The sequence below is a fragment of the Bombus bifarius genome, unplaced genomic scaffold (assembly GCF_011952205.1).
Source record: "Bombus bifarius isolate JDL3187 unplaced genomic scaffold, Bbif_JDL3187 scf7180000007970, whole genome shotgun sequence".
Classification (NCBI taxonomy): Eukaryota; Metazoa; Arthropoda; class Insecta; order Hymenoptera; family Apidae; genus Bombus; species Bombus bifarius.
Window position 1 is genome coordinate 1,029,757 of NW_022884356.1, and position 16,109 is coordinate 1,045,865.

Genomic DNA, 16,109 nt, shown 5'->3' on the forward strand with positions numbered 1-16,109 from the left:
GTCGATGGAAAGAACCGCAGCTTCGTAGAGAGTTAATCCATTAAAAAGTTGGCCCGCTTCGAGCTTATTCTTTCCTCGTACCTACGCTAGGGACAAGAAGAAGTTGGCGGTGTAAGAAAGGTCGTTGATACGCTGAGCCAATTAGCAACGAAGTCTCGAGGGGCTCAGACTGAATCTTATGCTTCAACGTGTTAAATACATACCGCACGACCCTGTACTACGTCGCTCCAATAATTTTGCAACCATCGTTCTTCCGCCTCGATATACAGGACGATCCTTGCAATGATTTCCCAACTTACGGCAGTTGCAGAGTTCGTCGAGAGGACTAGAAACTCGTCTAATCAACGTAGGTCATAAAAATCAGTCATTAGGGCTGATCACCTCCGTATCATCACTGGCTAGGTCGTATTAATTTGAAAAAATTCGTTTGAGAATTAAGAAATTTCAGTAAAAATTTCCTGAGTTTCGCGGTTGTTCCAAAACATCGAGACACAGTGTAAAAGAGGTACAATGTACCTTTTCTTTTTTGCAGTTCAGTGCGTTATATGTTATTTAAAATTAGAAGTAAAAATTTGAGAATTACGTGGAATAAAGCGTATCATTTTGATATAATATCTATGAGAAAATGAAGAATCGTGACATTGTACATCGATAAATAAATCCTTCAAATTCGTACATAACTTGAGACAGTATTGGTTTATGTTTGTAAATTCGATGTTCGATACGATTGGAAGCGACCAGCTTAGGATATCGAACGCCAATAAGAAGTAAAAGTTGCTTTTTCATCGAAAGCTTTGATTTTAGGATCTACGTTTATTTAGACGTTTTTTTTACTCCTCCTGGTGTGTACTGTTATATAATCCTTTAAGTTATGGATCTTTTTGCACGACCCTATATACACAGGCTCGCGAAAGTATTCCAACGCTTGTAGACATTTCCCCGAATAAGTTATCGCATGTACGTTTATAGCAGTTCTTACGTTTTTATTAACATGCTTAAAAAGGAAAAATGGAACCCAGACAGAGATTTGTTTCGCCTATTAAATATTATAATACGTGCTTCGATATTTTATACATTTGTTCATATTATGTTGTGTACTTTACATTTTTATATTTATAGATTTCTCGCAAACGCGTAAACATCCGCAGTCTAACATTTTAAAGTTTCATTAACGCTATCATGGAACTCTATTATCGTCATACTAGTCGAGTTAAATTAATTGAAAGAAAAATGTCAACCTTGCAGGAATGACCTCGTATTCGATAAGGAATATATTTAATGATCCATAAATAATTGATAAGCAATCTTAATTCATCGATAATCGCTATGAAATCGAGAATAAAATATTCGAAGAATACGCGTAAGCCAAATGTCAAGATCTTTCCTCTTTATTCGCGACTACGAATAACGACTGGCAAATGTATGTACATATATATCGTCTAACGAGATCGAAAGGAGAAAACTCATTTTATAGAACATTGTCGGAGAACGAGTGGAAAATTAGCTCGGCGGAGTATCACGATGAAACTGGATGGAAAAGTCGAAGAGCGAGAAAGAGTTCGCTGGTGGATGCTCTCTTTCACGGTGTCTTGTTTTGCGTCTTCCAATCTCCTGGTAAATTAAACGTTCGGTCGTATCCAGAGGTTGTCCTCTTTACAACCAACTCCGTCATCTTCGCGCCAATGTAAGATTCTAGTTTTTAAGATTCTCTCTTCTCCCTTATGTGTTATGATTTCATTGGTAACTTTTGTCTTACAGTATGTTTTATTCGCTAGAATATACTTATACTCACAGCCGAGACTTGCACTTGATTTACAGACACCTACTATATCCACTATTATACTATATTTACGAAGTTATATTATTCATGCGCTTCGAACCATTTACTCTCTTTCTCTCTCTCCGTCTCTCCTATTCAGACTCCGACTGACTCTACCGATTAATTACCTACTTAATGCATCCTTTCCTGTTCGCTAAAATTCTCTTTGGTCTGCTTATTTCCTATGTTTTTCTTTTCTCTCCTTTTGCAGCTTCTCGAGTCAAATTACCATCACTCTATCCTGTCTTCCGCTCGTTACGCGTTCCTAGTATCTATTATACTTAAGTGAGAAGTTTAGATCTTTCAAGCTTTCACGATGATGAGGTGACGTATTCTCCGAGTTTCGATCGCCTTTTGAACCTTGTTACCGACCTCGTTTTTTGTGTCACAGTTTTAGTCCTTTTAACAGGCAGCAAGATCTTGGTAATTATACGAAAGAGGCCGCGCTTCATTGATTTCAACGATCTTGAAATATGTTGTCGAGGTCGACGTTCTTCATAACTTTTTTCTATTCACGTAACTGTCACTCGGTTTTAGTTCCCAAGATTTTCGCGAATCACCACAACGCAATCTATGTTACCATTACGGAGATCACTTTGCAGTAGACGAGCGTCTTTATCCAGTTAGCTGTTTTTGACGAGTATACACGAAGAAATGGCAATATTTTGCGTTACGATGAGCCCTGTCGGTAATAAAATTAAACAATGAAGCAATCGTTTCGTTACAATTTAATTCTATAATATAACAGCCAAACATACTCTGCGTTTCACGAGTATACTCGTCATCGTTTACTTTTTCCCGTACATTTTAGGTACGCGCTTTTCAAAGTTTTCAAAGGGGTCGCAACAGCTAACTGATTATATGGTCCCCCAGTCTCGACCTAACTTATCGACGAGGGATATAATCGTTCTCAATATCGCGTAAATGAAGAAGAAAAACGAATAAATCGTGGAACGGCAGAACGCAGAACGGTGCTTGTGAGATGATTTCCAATGAATTTATCGATAATGAAACGTTGTACTGTGTTTTATCTGTCTATCCGTCACGTACATACTAATAATTAGAGCCGATAGATACGCACAGATAGTCTTAGTTTTTCAGTTATACATAAAGATACGTTTGGCAGTATATATGTATAAATAATGATGAATGGTAGCAATGGAATCTACGATGCACTTAAAAAATCGCATAAAATAAAAATGAAGTGATGCCAGCGTTATTGGCCGGATATTAATCTAACATCTAACCCCAACCTATAATCCATTCATTTATCGCCTTTTATTTATAGCACAGATGATTAGCACCGATGAGTTAAGTTTAGATTGGGCTATATAAAAATCCGGCCATTTATGTGCAATGGAATGAAGCGTAACAGGAACTAATTTTAATCGAAGATTTTTTGTGAATATCTCGGCAATGAAAACCGATCGCCGGTTACACGTATAGGAGAAAGTTATTCCGAATCTTGATCTTGGCGACATATTTCAAGATCGTTGAAACCTATGAGGCGTGCTTTTTTTATGCATAACTACTAGAATTTTTAAGCTTTCAAAAGAAATCCCAATGTGCTATACCGTGCACTATACTTGTATATTAAGATCGAAAATCATTCGTATCGACAACGATACTTTTGTGTCTGCCTCGAACTTAAGAAAATTGCTAACAATAAAAAAAAGCAGAATTGGGTGTAAAATGGTACAAAGAACGCAGCAGAGATGACACGTTGATCGCCGTGTAAATTAAGTTTGGGTGGCGATTGCGTTACCGTAGGAGCCACGATACTATCACAATATACAAATCGATCAGAGTGACTGGATATTTCTGCCAATTGTAAAAGAAAACACAACTCTATCGTTCATAAAAGACAGATATTAAAAAACGGTCCTAACGTAGGTACAAAGAAAGAATAAGCTTGAGACGAGTTCAAATTCTCATCCGCCTACGAAATAATAATTATTCATCCATATCGACCGAGTAATTCCTCGGAAATTCTGCTGATAAATCAATTGAAGTTTCAAATCGAGCAAATCCGAAGTACCACCAAATTGTTGCTACGTGAGAACAATGGCCAACAATACGCCCACCAAGTTTGTATCCGTGTATGTATATGTTGAGTGTCACGAATTGCACTCGGTGTTTGTCTGCGTATTAATTGACGAAAGTAAAACCGGGTTGGCAACCTTTATAGCGTATGCATGCAGGTGCAAAGTTGATGAACGCGTTTTGAGTTGCTGCGCGCATGTAGCAACGATCTCGCGGTGCTTCGCGTTTGCTCCATTCGCAACTTCGATCGATTTATCAGCAGAATTCCCAAAGAATTATTTCGTAGTTGGATCAGTAGCTGAAAAAAACGAAGATTAAGTGGTTACGCATTGGTAAGTTTGACCGGTGCCGCTTGTCATCACGTTTCGCATAAATGCTGATAACATTTCTCGCTCTTTCAGAGACGCTTTTAAATATCCTGTGACGAGCTTTTCGTTCGTAAGCAGGTGCGAACAATGGCCATCTTTTTAACATTCTCCTCTCGTGGTCAGTGTCGACCCTTGTATAGACGACAAAGAACGAATCCTTTTTGAAACGTTAAACTTGAGATATTGGATTTTGGCTAGGAAATACGGCTTTTCAGGCAACTGTGCACTGGGAATTTTCGTTTAAGTTGCTCAAACCTCTGGTCTATCTTCCACTGGTCGAATATGATCGATTTCTCGTCTCCTCTCGAGTCAATCTTCACCGGTGGAAATTCGACGACGTTCGAGAGGGAAAACAGAGAGGAAAATTGGTGTGGAAGGGATCTCGAAATAAGGAAGAAAAGTTGGAAAGGGTGAACGACGATCTGGCTATCGGGCTAGTAATATCCTTAAAGTTGGAGAATTTGGCCGGAAGCCGAACGGAACTACGATAGATTTCGTCTGGATTCCAGCGAAGGCGAGCCATTTTACCAAAGTTTTCATTCGTTCTTCCATTCTATCTTTTCGAGGCGGCCATAATTTATCGTTGCCTCTGCTATAATCACCGCTTGAATTATAAACGACTACTACAATAATTCATTCCCGATTGAATTTGGTAATTAAACGAGTTTGTTTGTTACTCGAGCAAATACGACGAGTTTGGAATTATATAACTGAGAGCAATAAAATTTTGCGATACGAGTGAATTATGCGCAAATTCAATGTATTTATACGTGTAATTAATTATTGAGTCTAGCCAACGCCCACTTTGTCACTGTTTTCCCTATTCTTCCAAATTTTCCAAAATTACATATATCAATGACTATATATGCCCTGAAACTTTGCAAAGTAGTAACAGAAAGCTTTTTAGTCATCTAAAGTCTAGACGTATATGAAATTTCTGTCAACATTCAGTGAAACAGACCACGCTCAGACACGCATATAACATCATTTTCTTCGTCACATTTTCCAAATGTCACATACCAATAGCTAAACATAATACGAAACTTTCCAAAGTGGCGAAGGAAACTTTTTAAATCACCCAGAGTCTAGACTTATATGAAATTTCTTTCAACACGCAGTGAAACAAACGACGTTATACCAAATAATCGTAACTTCAACAAAGCACTAAAGGAAACTTTTTAAATCATCGAAAGTCTAAACCTATGCTACTGTTTTTCCAAGATCTAGTGAAACGAATGATATTATGGCAAATAAACAAGGTAGTAACAGAAGCTTTTTAAATCATCCAAAGTTTAAACAGGCGTAAAATATTTATCTCGCTATCGCTCAAACCTGCATCTAATTTTCCTCAGTTTTCGTTAAATTTTCCAAGTACGTATACTTACATGTCAATAATTAAACACCTTGGAACGCGAGCTTTTAAATTAAAATTTCTTTCAGCATTCACTGAAACAAATGATACTCGGACCTTCTCCAATTTTCCTTATTTTTCCACAAATATTTCACAACCACGTACGCATAACAAGTAAATTAGCCTTGAAACCTTGCAAAATAGTGACAGAAGCTTTTCGAATCATTTAAATTCTAAAGCTACATACAGTTTCTTTCAATATCCAGTCAAGCAAACCCAAAAGGAAAGACTAATTTTTCCTATTCTTTCCTAATCGTTCAACTACCGCGTGTTTAACATCTAAACAGACCTTAGAATCTTCCTTTAAACCTTAGAAAATAGTAACAGAAACTGGTCAAATCGTCTAAAAGTCTAAAGCTATATCAAATTTCTCTGCCTTCGTTTCCACATTTCACATGCCAATAACCAACCATCGCTCTAAGATATTAATGGAAACTTTTTAAATCAACTAGGTCCTGAGCTTATAGTAGAATTTCTTTCAGTATGCAGTGAAACAAGTGAATCATCAGACGCGTGTCTAACCAGCGCCGACCTCTACTACTGAAACGAGTGTCGGCTCGTTCAGCCTATCCTTTGGACCTCTCGAACGCAATTTCGTGCTCCGTTTGTCTCGGAGACGGGAGTACACACACCGATCCGGGATCGAGTTCGAAAACGTGACCGAGCCGACCGTGTTTGCGGAGGCTGTTTTTTTGACGGACAAGTTCAAAGGAATTACCTCACGGTCTGTGGCGTTCGTTTTTCAGTTACATTTGTCTAGACCAGGTAGAACTCCCTTTGTGTTCCCTATTCAGCTCTAGTTCTACGTTTCTCTTCTTTTTTTGCAGGGAAATTATCCAGTCTATCGTACTTCGACAGGAACACTGTGATTTTTCGTTGCGTTTGAAGCTAGCGCGAGACTTAATTTTTTTAATTATTAAGGAGCGTGCTGATGATCGGTATTATAAGAGACCCTCTAGAATCTAGAATATAGATAAAATATATTGTCAGTATTTTTTAGATACCGAAACTGCAAAGTCTTTGAAGACTTAAGCGATTATGAGAAAAGTATTGTTAAAGATGTTGTATATATGTTTTTAAATAATTTACCTTCTAAAAGTAAATACAAATATTATTATGTTATATCACTTTAGAATACTAAAGTAATAATATAATGATTTTGCTTTACTTCCAACGTATCGTATTATATATAAATTATTTCAGAAATATTCAAATATTTTAATACTTTCTCAAATACAATATTTTAATATTTCACTTTTACCGAACCATCACATCTCCAACACCAGAGACACAGAAAACTTCGAAGTCGGAAAGATAATTATTTTCTGAGAGTAGTTCATTCTCCATTCCTTATTTACCTTGCCACATTGTCAAAAGGTCAACGACACTGAGAAAAGTACATACATGAAGAATAGTTAATGTGTATGGAGTGGTTGCAAGATCATGGAATAGTGCCAATAGTTGAAAAGTCCTATCTATCTTAAAGGAAGATCAAGCTTGATGAGCAGTGAGAGAAGAGAAGGAACTGAGATAGGTCTAATAGCCATTCAGACGAACATCGAGACGATTTTGTTGGTGCTTCGGTCTGCATTTCCTGATAACGCCGGTTTCAAGCAATAGCTCATCACTATTGGCCGGATCTGTACTAAAACTGCACTCGATTCGAGTGTAAAATGGAACTACTCGGGTTTATAGCTCGAACAACAACGTCAAAGTTACATTCTACGTTAGATCTTATACCATCGATATCCAGTGGAATACTTCCAATTATAGTTTCCATTTTCGGAAGTAAAGACATAAATTCTGATATGCTGCATTGAACGTAGAGTCGAGTATCGCAGCGATATCTTATGCAACTGTAAAATATTAAACGAAGTAAAATTTGTCAGAATTTTCTAAGAAATGTTAACCAGGAATTAGGTCACAAATTTTCATGAAATTTCATGTTTTTATTAACTTTACTAGGATTTAACCAACTAAAGAAAATAATACGATACTTCACCGATAACTACTTCACTTATTCTTTGTATTCTTGCATTTCATGTGCATTATCCACATTGTTGCACTTTTACATTTCCCATGCAAGTGCATAAAAATCCGCAATCAAGTTCCAATGCTTAATACACCGAATGAGGAGTCAATCTATGACTAGTTACTGAAATACTACCATAGCTTCACGAACAATCTTTCTCTCCGGCAATTCATTCTTTGAAAAGGACCAAAGAACGTCGTCGTTAACATTCTATACATTCCTCGCGACACATCCTCCAACGAATATCCTCTATAACCGTCTCTGCGGTTGTCCGTATGACAAATAGGGGATGATAAGTAGACGGCAAGAAGGGACACAGCAGCGGTGTTATCAGACCAGATTCGTTCCATCTAGAGAGACTAGACGGCTCTATTCTCGGATCTACGGACGTGTGCAGTTCCAGCGAGGTCGTGGCTGCGGAGAAAATCGGAAAACAGAGAGCTCGAGCCGCTCTCGAAGCGACGTTACGCCGCGGCTATAAATAGAAGAGCCTTGTTAGCGGTTACACACGGCGTTAGTTAGGTGCACGTAGCTATATCGTGGACAGACACACGATTTCCTTCCTTCTTTTATAAAGTGGAAAGGAGCAGTCCAGCCGCCGATAACCGATAATCGTTCCACCTAGCCAAACGAACAACCGCGCCCGATGAATAATGAAACGGCGAACGCTGGGGTCTTCGTCGTTTCGCCGCCCGTTAGCTTCCTCACCTTTAACCCCGGTATATTGTACAAGAACGTCTCCGTTTTCCCATTCCGTCCTACTTCCCATCGATTTTTCTCCTATCGGTTATTACACCAACTCTTCCTCCCTCATTTTCTTCGAAACGCATCAACAACAGTAGTATAACCCTATAACTCGAGAGATTCACTCCGGTTACATTACAGCACATACATTATGATACAGAGGCTCGCGACACTATCGAAACTCTTGTGGATACCTTTTACGAATATGTTACGCGTGTTACAGGAAACATTTGGAAATTTCATTGGCATTGTACGGAGTAGATGGTGGATTTCTATGGCTGGCAAAATGGTGTTTGGACGTACCCTTATATTTCTTTCTAATTATAAGTCGATTATAACTCCTTTCTCTGATATTGTGGCGTTTATTTCTATTGCTCGGCCTCTAAAACTTCCTTTTGTCATCCACTGTAAATAAGCGCAAAATATAGCATTCGTTATAATATTTAATAAATATAGAATAACTTTCTATTTAGGTTGAATCTTGTAGACTGTAGATTCGTAAAAATGCCAAGTCTAACAATAACTCTTAAACAGTGCACTAATTATTCAAGAAGATACTCTCACTTTCTGCAAGTGCTCTGACACTTATGAACGAAGATGCACCACGTTATACGGGCCTCTACTGTAAATTCTCCGATTTCTATCATCGACCCGATCGTTAATAGCGTGTTTAAACATTCAACAGCCCAGTTATACGACGACAGAGAGAACAAAAAATGCCACGTTGGGGATTACGATCCTAGATCATGGATCAGAAGAGAAATGCATCTTTGAGAAAGAGAAAGTAGAGTCTTGTTTAATCTAATCTTTCAAGGGAACGTGATTTTCCGTGTGATTTATGGGTCAGACAAAATTTTGGTCACAGTAGAAATGGTATTTGAGATAAGTTTCCGTCGCAATGATTAGACTGCGATTGTTCAGACTACGAACACATACTCTCATGAATGCAATTAAAAATACGAAACCTGGGTTAGAATTTATTTTACGCTTGAAATATTATTGTAAACTCTATTTGGATATTTTGACTCATCGCTGTACATTTTGTGAATTCTTGCACATTTAAATTCTCTCTAAACGTTTAAATATCCACAGTTTTATAAAAGTAAGAATCACCGTCGTTGCATTTATTTGCATTTTTCACGCATTTATGAGGAATTTAAAGTTGCAAAAATATGCTAAACTATGTAAATTATCCAAGACATAGTACTCGTTGTAATATACAGCATGTAAAGCGAATCTGTACTTATGTTCCATTTGTTCAATTGCATTCATAAAATATAAAATAGATCCATCTATTCCAGTACTCCTAGAAAGAGTAATCAGCCTGATTATCAAGTTATGGATCGCTGCTTTGCATTTATGGGAAATTTAATGCTATAAAAATGCGTATACCTGCTTCTTCTCGTAATTTTTATAATATTTAACTAGCGAAAGGAGTTTCCACTTATGTTCCATCTCGTCGATTGCATTCATGAAAAATGAAATAAAAAAAAACAAAAATAAGGCCATCCATTCCAGCACTCCTAGAAAGAGTAATCGGTCTGACTATCAAATTATGAATTGCCATGCATTTATGGGAAATTTGATGCTATAAAAATGCATATACCTGCTTCTTCTTACAACTCTTCTAATGTTTAATGAGTGAAAGGAGTTTCCACTTATGTTCCATTTCCTCAATTGCACTCATGAAAAATGAAATAAAAAAACAAAAATAAGGCCATCTATACCAGCACTGCCGGAAACAGTAATCAGTCTGACTATCAAATTATGAATTGCTATGCATTTATGGGAAATTTAATGCTATAAAAATGCATATATACCTGCTTCTTCTTCTTCTTTTTATAATCCTTATGATATTTAGTGAATGAAACGAGTTTCTATTTATATTGCACTTCTTCAATTGCATTCAATTGAACGATAAATGATTAGAAAATAAAGAATCACTCGGTATAGAAGTAGTCAGGCTGACTCATATCCGTGCAGCGTTTTGCCTCGTCACTCGTGAAGCGTAAATTGGAGGTATCTTCTGCTCGTAGGAACAAGCGCAGAGCAACGATACGCGTTAATGGACGGTGAATTGGAAGCGTGTCGTCGCGAAACAGGACAATCTATATTAGTATCTCCTTATTGGTATCCCTTCCTCGTTCCACACGTACATATGTAGATGTATGCATATATTATTCAAGCATATTTCTTAGATGCCAAGAAATGACCAGCCACGTTTGATAGATTTTATAGAAAAGCGACGTTGGAACGCGAAGTTCCTCACGGTTTGCGCAGCAAAACCGACGCGTTCCGTTTATTTATAAACGTCCTCCTGCTCGGACGGCTTTCAAAATTCCGATCCCATCCGGATATTTTTTCGCACGCTCCGGGGGAATCGATTTTATCGCGACGCAGCTTCGTAACACCGCGATCAACCGTGACGATCCTCCGCAACCAATGCTCTCTCTCTCTCTCTCTCTCTCACTCTCTCTGTGTCTATCTACGAAAAAAAAAAAAAATTACAGAACCAATGAAAAGAACTGGAAGAGAAAAAAGGAAAAGAACGAACGAATATGAAGAACCTTTGTTCGATCTTGATTCAATTTCCTCTGGCCTCGGCGCGACGAAAGATTAATTATCAGTCATTCGACGGGAAACGATCCACCGTGTGAAAACGATTCGCTGTCGAGGAAAAAGAAAGAGAAAGGAAAAAAATAGGAGAAACGAAGGATCAGCAGGATGACCAATTTTCTCGTTGTTTCGATGAAGTTCTTACTTGTCGCGATGGTAACTTCCAATCGATTCCACCGACCAAGATGAAAATCGTCCGACTAACTCGTTCGTCATAGATCCACCTCACGGATGACGGATGAACGAATTCATTGTTCTTGCTGTCGAGCGTCACCAGAGACACGCACTGACGCGGATTCCGGGTCGCGTGGAATCTCGCTGATGCGAGCGAGACGCGTGTTAGCGTGACGTTGGCGTCGTCAAATTCGTTCGCGCGATGTACACGGGACCGAGTCTTTCTTTTTTCTTCTTTTTTTTCTTTTCTTTGTTTCCACCGTTATACGAGTCGTACATTTAACAAGACAGAAATAACGAAATAGAGATACTACAGATCATTGGATGCACTTTTCGACGACGCGGCCACTACTCTGAATGTCTCTGATTTGCTTCCACCTCTTAAACGGCTCTTACCATACGATGCGATTGCCTCTTTGGATGCTCGGTTACTACGCTTGTTTATTTTCGTCGAATCGCGGGAATCGTTTGAATGCGAGCGGATGCGAACTTAATCCAGGTCAGGAATGCGTCGATGGTTGAAAATCCGTCGATAGAGCGTAATATCGGGAAAAGTCGGATTAATTCCGTCGCAGTTCTCGAACGCCGATCCCTTTAAACGGATCCGTGCGTTTACACGCTAGATCGTTTTCACTTGGAATTTCAATTTCTTTCTCTTATGATAGATGCGGTTTAAAATGATACGATCGCGTAGCAGCTGTTTCGTGAAATTTATCACCGTCGACGGTGGCCGTTATTGGAGAAAATCCGAGCATTCTTCGTGGCGTTCGTCCTCGAGATATTTCAATCGAGACCAACCTCATCGAGATTTCATTTGCCCGTCGCGGTTTAAAGAATGCGCAGAGCGAAAGTATCGCCGCTGCGAATTCTTTCGTCGCTTAATTTACACCTTAATTTACGTGTAGATCCGGTTGCTCGATCTGACGACAGAAAGTTCTCCAAAATATCTCTTAATATCCTGCAGGAATTTAAGTTCCTTCAAACGTTCTTCCTGCGTTCCAGTTTCTTAATATCCTTGTGGTTGGAAATAGTTGATCCTGTTTCTAGGTAACTTCCTTTCACGGCTTCTGTTTTAACGCTAAGTTGTACTTCAACAATTAGTTATCCACTAATTAAACGATAAACGTATTTACCTTGGGTGAGAGCTGGCTTTAAATTTCACAGAATATGTGTTTCAATAATAAATAATTAATAAGAGGATATTTTCCTCGCAATCTAAATTAGGATTGAGTCTTGAAAGAGTTAAGAGGCCTTAACTCCTCTCTCTCTCTCTCTCTCTCTTCATTCGCATTTGATCGTCTCCACATGTTGTCCATGTCGTCATACTCCGTCTCACTGATATAACATCTCAAGCAGACAGTGAAATCGATCAGATATATGAAACATAAAAGCGTGTGCTGGCTATTTTCAAAACTGCAACTCGTTTTCTTTCTTGCTTTGCAGTTCCATGCGATCAATCAGCGCTGATTAGTCGAATCGAACTGGGCGGCAGCAACCTCTTTTCGAATCGACGCCTATTAATATCGTAGCCGCACCCAATTCTCGCGACAACGCATCCTCTTCTCTTTCGTATCTCAAGAAGACTCGACCACTGTTCAAGCAACGCTTCGTTTCACCCGTGTTCCGTGACCTTTCGCCGACTCACAGTCTTAAATAACGACCGTCTTTCCTTCCACCTTTGACTTCTTTGCACGGCCACTCGTTCCTCTGTGCAAATCCTTGGCTTTGCGTGCACTCAAACGAGTGGAACAGGTGCACTCGTCGATTCGTCGAATGTTTCTCTTTGACTGGAATAAGAATTACGATGAAAAGACGCGTCGGAGCGTTGGCTGGTTGTTCCTCGAAGCAGAAGGGTTGCTTTAAGTTCCTCCTTAACCCATTGACGTACTTCGACGAGCCCCGTTATTCGATAGCCTCGTGAAACCCCATCGACTATTCACGCGAAGAGGTGAGCACGCTTTCAGGACACGCGACGAACAGACAACGTTTCGCGTCTCCCGACGAATGACGAACGATTTTCGAGGGGTCGAGAGAGCCAGAGCGCTGGATATTAACGAGAAAGCTTTCGTTTCGAGCAGAAACGACCAAGGGGAAAGGGGCAGAACGGCGAGAAGAAAGAGAACGACCAAGACGAAGACCTTTTTTTTCAAACGACCCGTTTTCGCGTGTTTGAAACGCGAAATAAAAGAGAGAAAAAGGGGGATCGGGTGTTTCTTGCGCAGATAAAGGACACGATCGGCGAAGAGGAAGCCTCTCTCGCTTCGAGCAGTCCTTTCTCTCCCTCGTCTAAAAAGGCCTTACGGATGAAGCACGAACGACCATCACGATCACAAGGACGCGGAGTCTCGTGAAAGAGGAAACGAAGGCGCGAACGAGACCAGCACGCGTTCGAGCCTTCTACGGAGCGGCGACGATCTCGAAAACTGTAGGGGTCGGTTAGAGCCCTCAGGTAAATAGCTGCTAACAACTTTTCTTTTGCTTTTTTTCTTTCTTGCGCTGCGAGGGAAAGCCGTGACGGCTTTATTAACGCAACCGTGGTGGCTTCCCAGCGTTTACCACGACCATACGTCCCGTATTCGTCCCTCTTGCAAGAGAACTCGCTGTTCGTCATCATCGTCGTTGGTAGTACATCCTCGTCGACGCGAATACTCCAGTCTCCAGGCACGTACTCGAACGCCAACGATCTTTAGATTTGAAACGGAAAATCTGCCGTGAGAGAGGAATGAAACGGGAGCAGAATGAACTGGCAACGATCGAGCAATGGTATCCTGGCTCAGTTTGGGGGCAACGATGACCTCGAGCGTGTCTAAGGGGGTGGGTTGGAGCGGTGGTGCGAGCAACGAATCGCTGCCTCGACGTCGAAGCCAGCCGACGCTAGCCACAGAAAGATAGATCGCTGGGATCTGTGGTAGGTCGCATCGATCGTCGAATCCTGGCCTCTACGATGAACACAACCCAATATGAATAACTAGATGCTATCGATAAACACAGTGAAATACGAACACCGACAAACGACGCGGAATTGCTAATAGGATTTCGACGAGTAATGAATTTTTCGTGGAAACCAAACGCACCCCTTTAAGCAGAGAACAGATAGCCATCAGGCTTAACCCAGCTCTGTGTCTTACTACTTACCCCAGTGTCGTGTCCTCCATGCCAACAATCGGGAAGCAATCGATCCCTGGTTCCCGCTCTACTTCATCCTCCCGGATCGGCCCGTTTCAGATCGTATCTCTCCCTGTTCTTCTTCTTCTTCTTCTTCCTCGTGGCACGTTCTCTCGGCCTGGGCCAGCGGCGTACCGTCACACACGCGTTCTCTGCCCGTCAGCTTACATCTTGACGGTCCGTGCCAACTGTGTTCCGCAGGAGACACGCTCTCTCGGCCCTCTGCAGCGACACACGACGACCCACGTCCTACTCATGCTCGCACTCCATCCACCGCGCACACGCTCCTCGCTCTGCCCTTACCTACTGCCTACTTCCAGCCAGGGATGCAGTCTCGCCAGCTTCGGGCCACCGGCACAATCTTTCTTCGCACATTGACCGCCAAGTTTGAAATTTTACCTGAAAACAGCGTCCCAGTTATACGCTGAAGTAACTACTGAAGGCTACAACTTAGTCTATTTTTCTTTTACTTTGTAAATACAGGGTTCGTCGATTTTCTCCATCACCAGTTCCGAGATTTGAAACTTGAAAGTTGCACCTGATCGTTCAGACGAGGTTTCTCTTAGTGGGTAAATCTGCTTTCCGTAACTTTTATTTGGCGGATATAGGGTGCTTTGATTCTTCCGACGACAATTTTGAACATTTACTTGAAAGCATCGCTTCGCTGAATCGAAATTAAATTCGCTCTCGCCTTTTAGTTTGCAAGTATAGCGCTCCTTTATCAAAACTTTGCAGCTTTTGTTAGAATATTATCTTCGTAGATATAGGAAAGCAAAGAAAAGTGCATCGAATGTTACAATTTCTTAAAAGCTTCTTCTTATGAATTCCTCTTAATACGCTCCCTCTTAAATTACGAATATTTATGCCATTTTCTTGCAATGAACATACACGCACGTAAATACCACGTATAAATAATAATCATCTACTCGGATAATAATAATTGAGACGTTTATAAAAAGTCGTGCTGGTCAATTTCACTTCTCAGATACTCGTTTGATACTGCTAATTATTCTACCGTTATAAGAACAAAGCTGGTCGTCGTCATCTTTCGCAGCTTCCCCAAATTTCTTCGTTGCTCGTGCAAAAATTCCTGGTGAAAAATTGCAAAATGCTTTCGTCGGCTGGCTGGCGTATAAAAAACTAAAAACAAGAAACGTGGAAAGATAGAATCGAACGGCAAATAAAATAAAATAGAAAGCGAATAAAAGGAATACGAACGATGAGTAAAGGGTGGAAAATCGAGAGAGAGACAGGGCGCCAGAATCGATGCAGTCCTCTCTGTGGATTTAGTGCATAGTAGGGGCGCACGCTCCCCCAGGGTAGGATTAGTCACGATCCCACTCGGTCGTAAAGTTTCAAAGGTAAAAGGAAAAAAGGTGGAACCTCGTAACGAGCTGTCACCTCGTGCCGTTCTATTATTCCGGTTCGGATCATGTACCATGTAACTGAAGAGAATTTCTCGGCGACGTTAATTGTCGAGTCGTAGATAGGCATCGTAGGTAGGTAGAATCGATCGTGACGAGAGGCTCGATCTGAAATTGATAGAAAACGAGAAAGAACCCTAGGGAAATGAAATCTTGGGGCACGATTGTACTTTTCTCTTTTTCTCGGTAAAAATTGATGAATTTATTCGTCGATTTGGCGGAATAAAGGGAACATCAGACGATTTAATTGAATACAGGAAAATAAAAGAATGTTAGATATGAATAGAAATTTAATACGTAAAATTGTACCTAA

The 16,109-nt window shown here is 40.2% G+C and overlaps 1 protein-coding gene across 5 annotated transcripts in view; it reads right to left on the reverse strand.

Annotated features, from left to right (window-relative positions):
- The window catches only part of LOC117211466, a 35,357-nt gene extending 20,679 nt beyond the window's left edge, over positions 1 to 14,678 (reverse strand). For 2 of the 5 annotated variants that reach the window (XM_033455385.1, XM_033455410.1), the window contains exon 1: positions 14,343 to 14,676. The gene's annotated coding sequence lies outside the window, so the exon portion shown is untranslated. Of the gene's footprint in view, positions 1 to 11,178; positions 11,201 to 14,342 lie in introns of those variants that run through there. The other 3 variants (XM_033455403.1, XM_033455419.1, XM_033455395.1) reach the window with 3 other exon arrangements.
- Between the last annotated feature and the right edge of the window lie 1,431 nt (positions 14,679 to 16,109).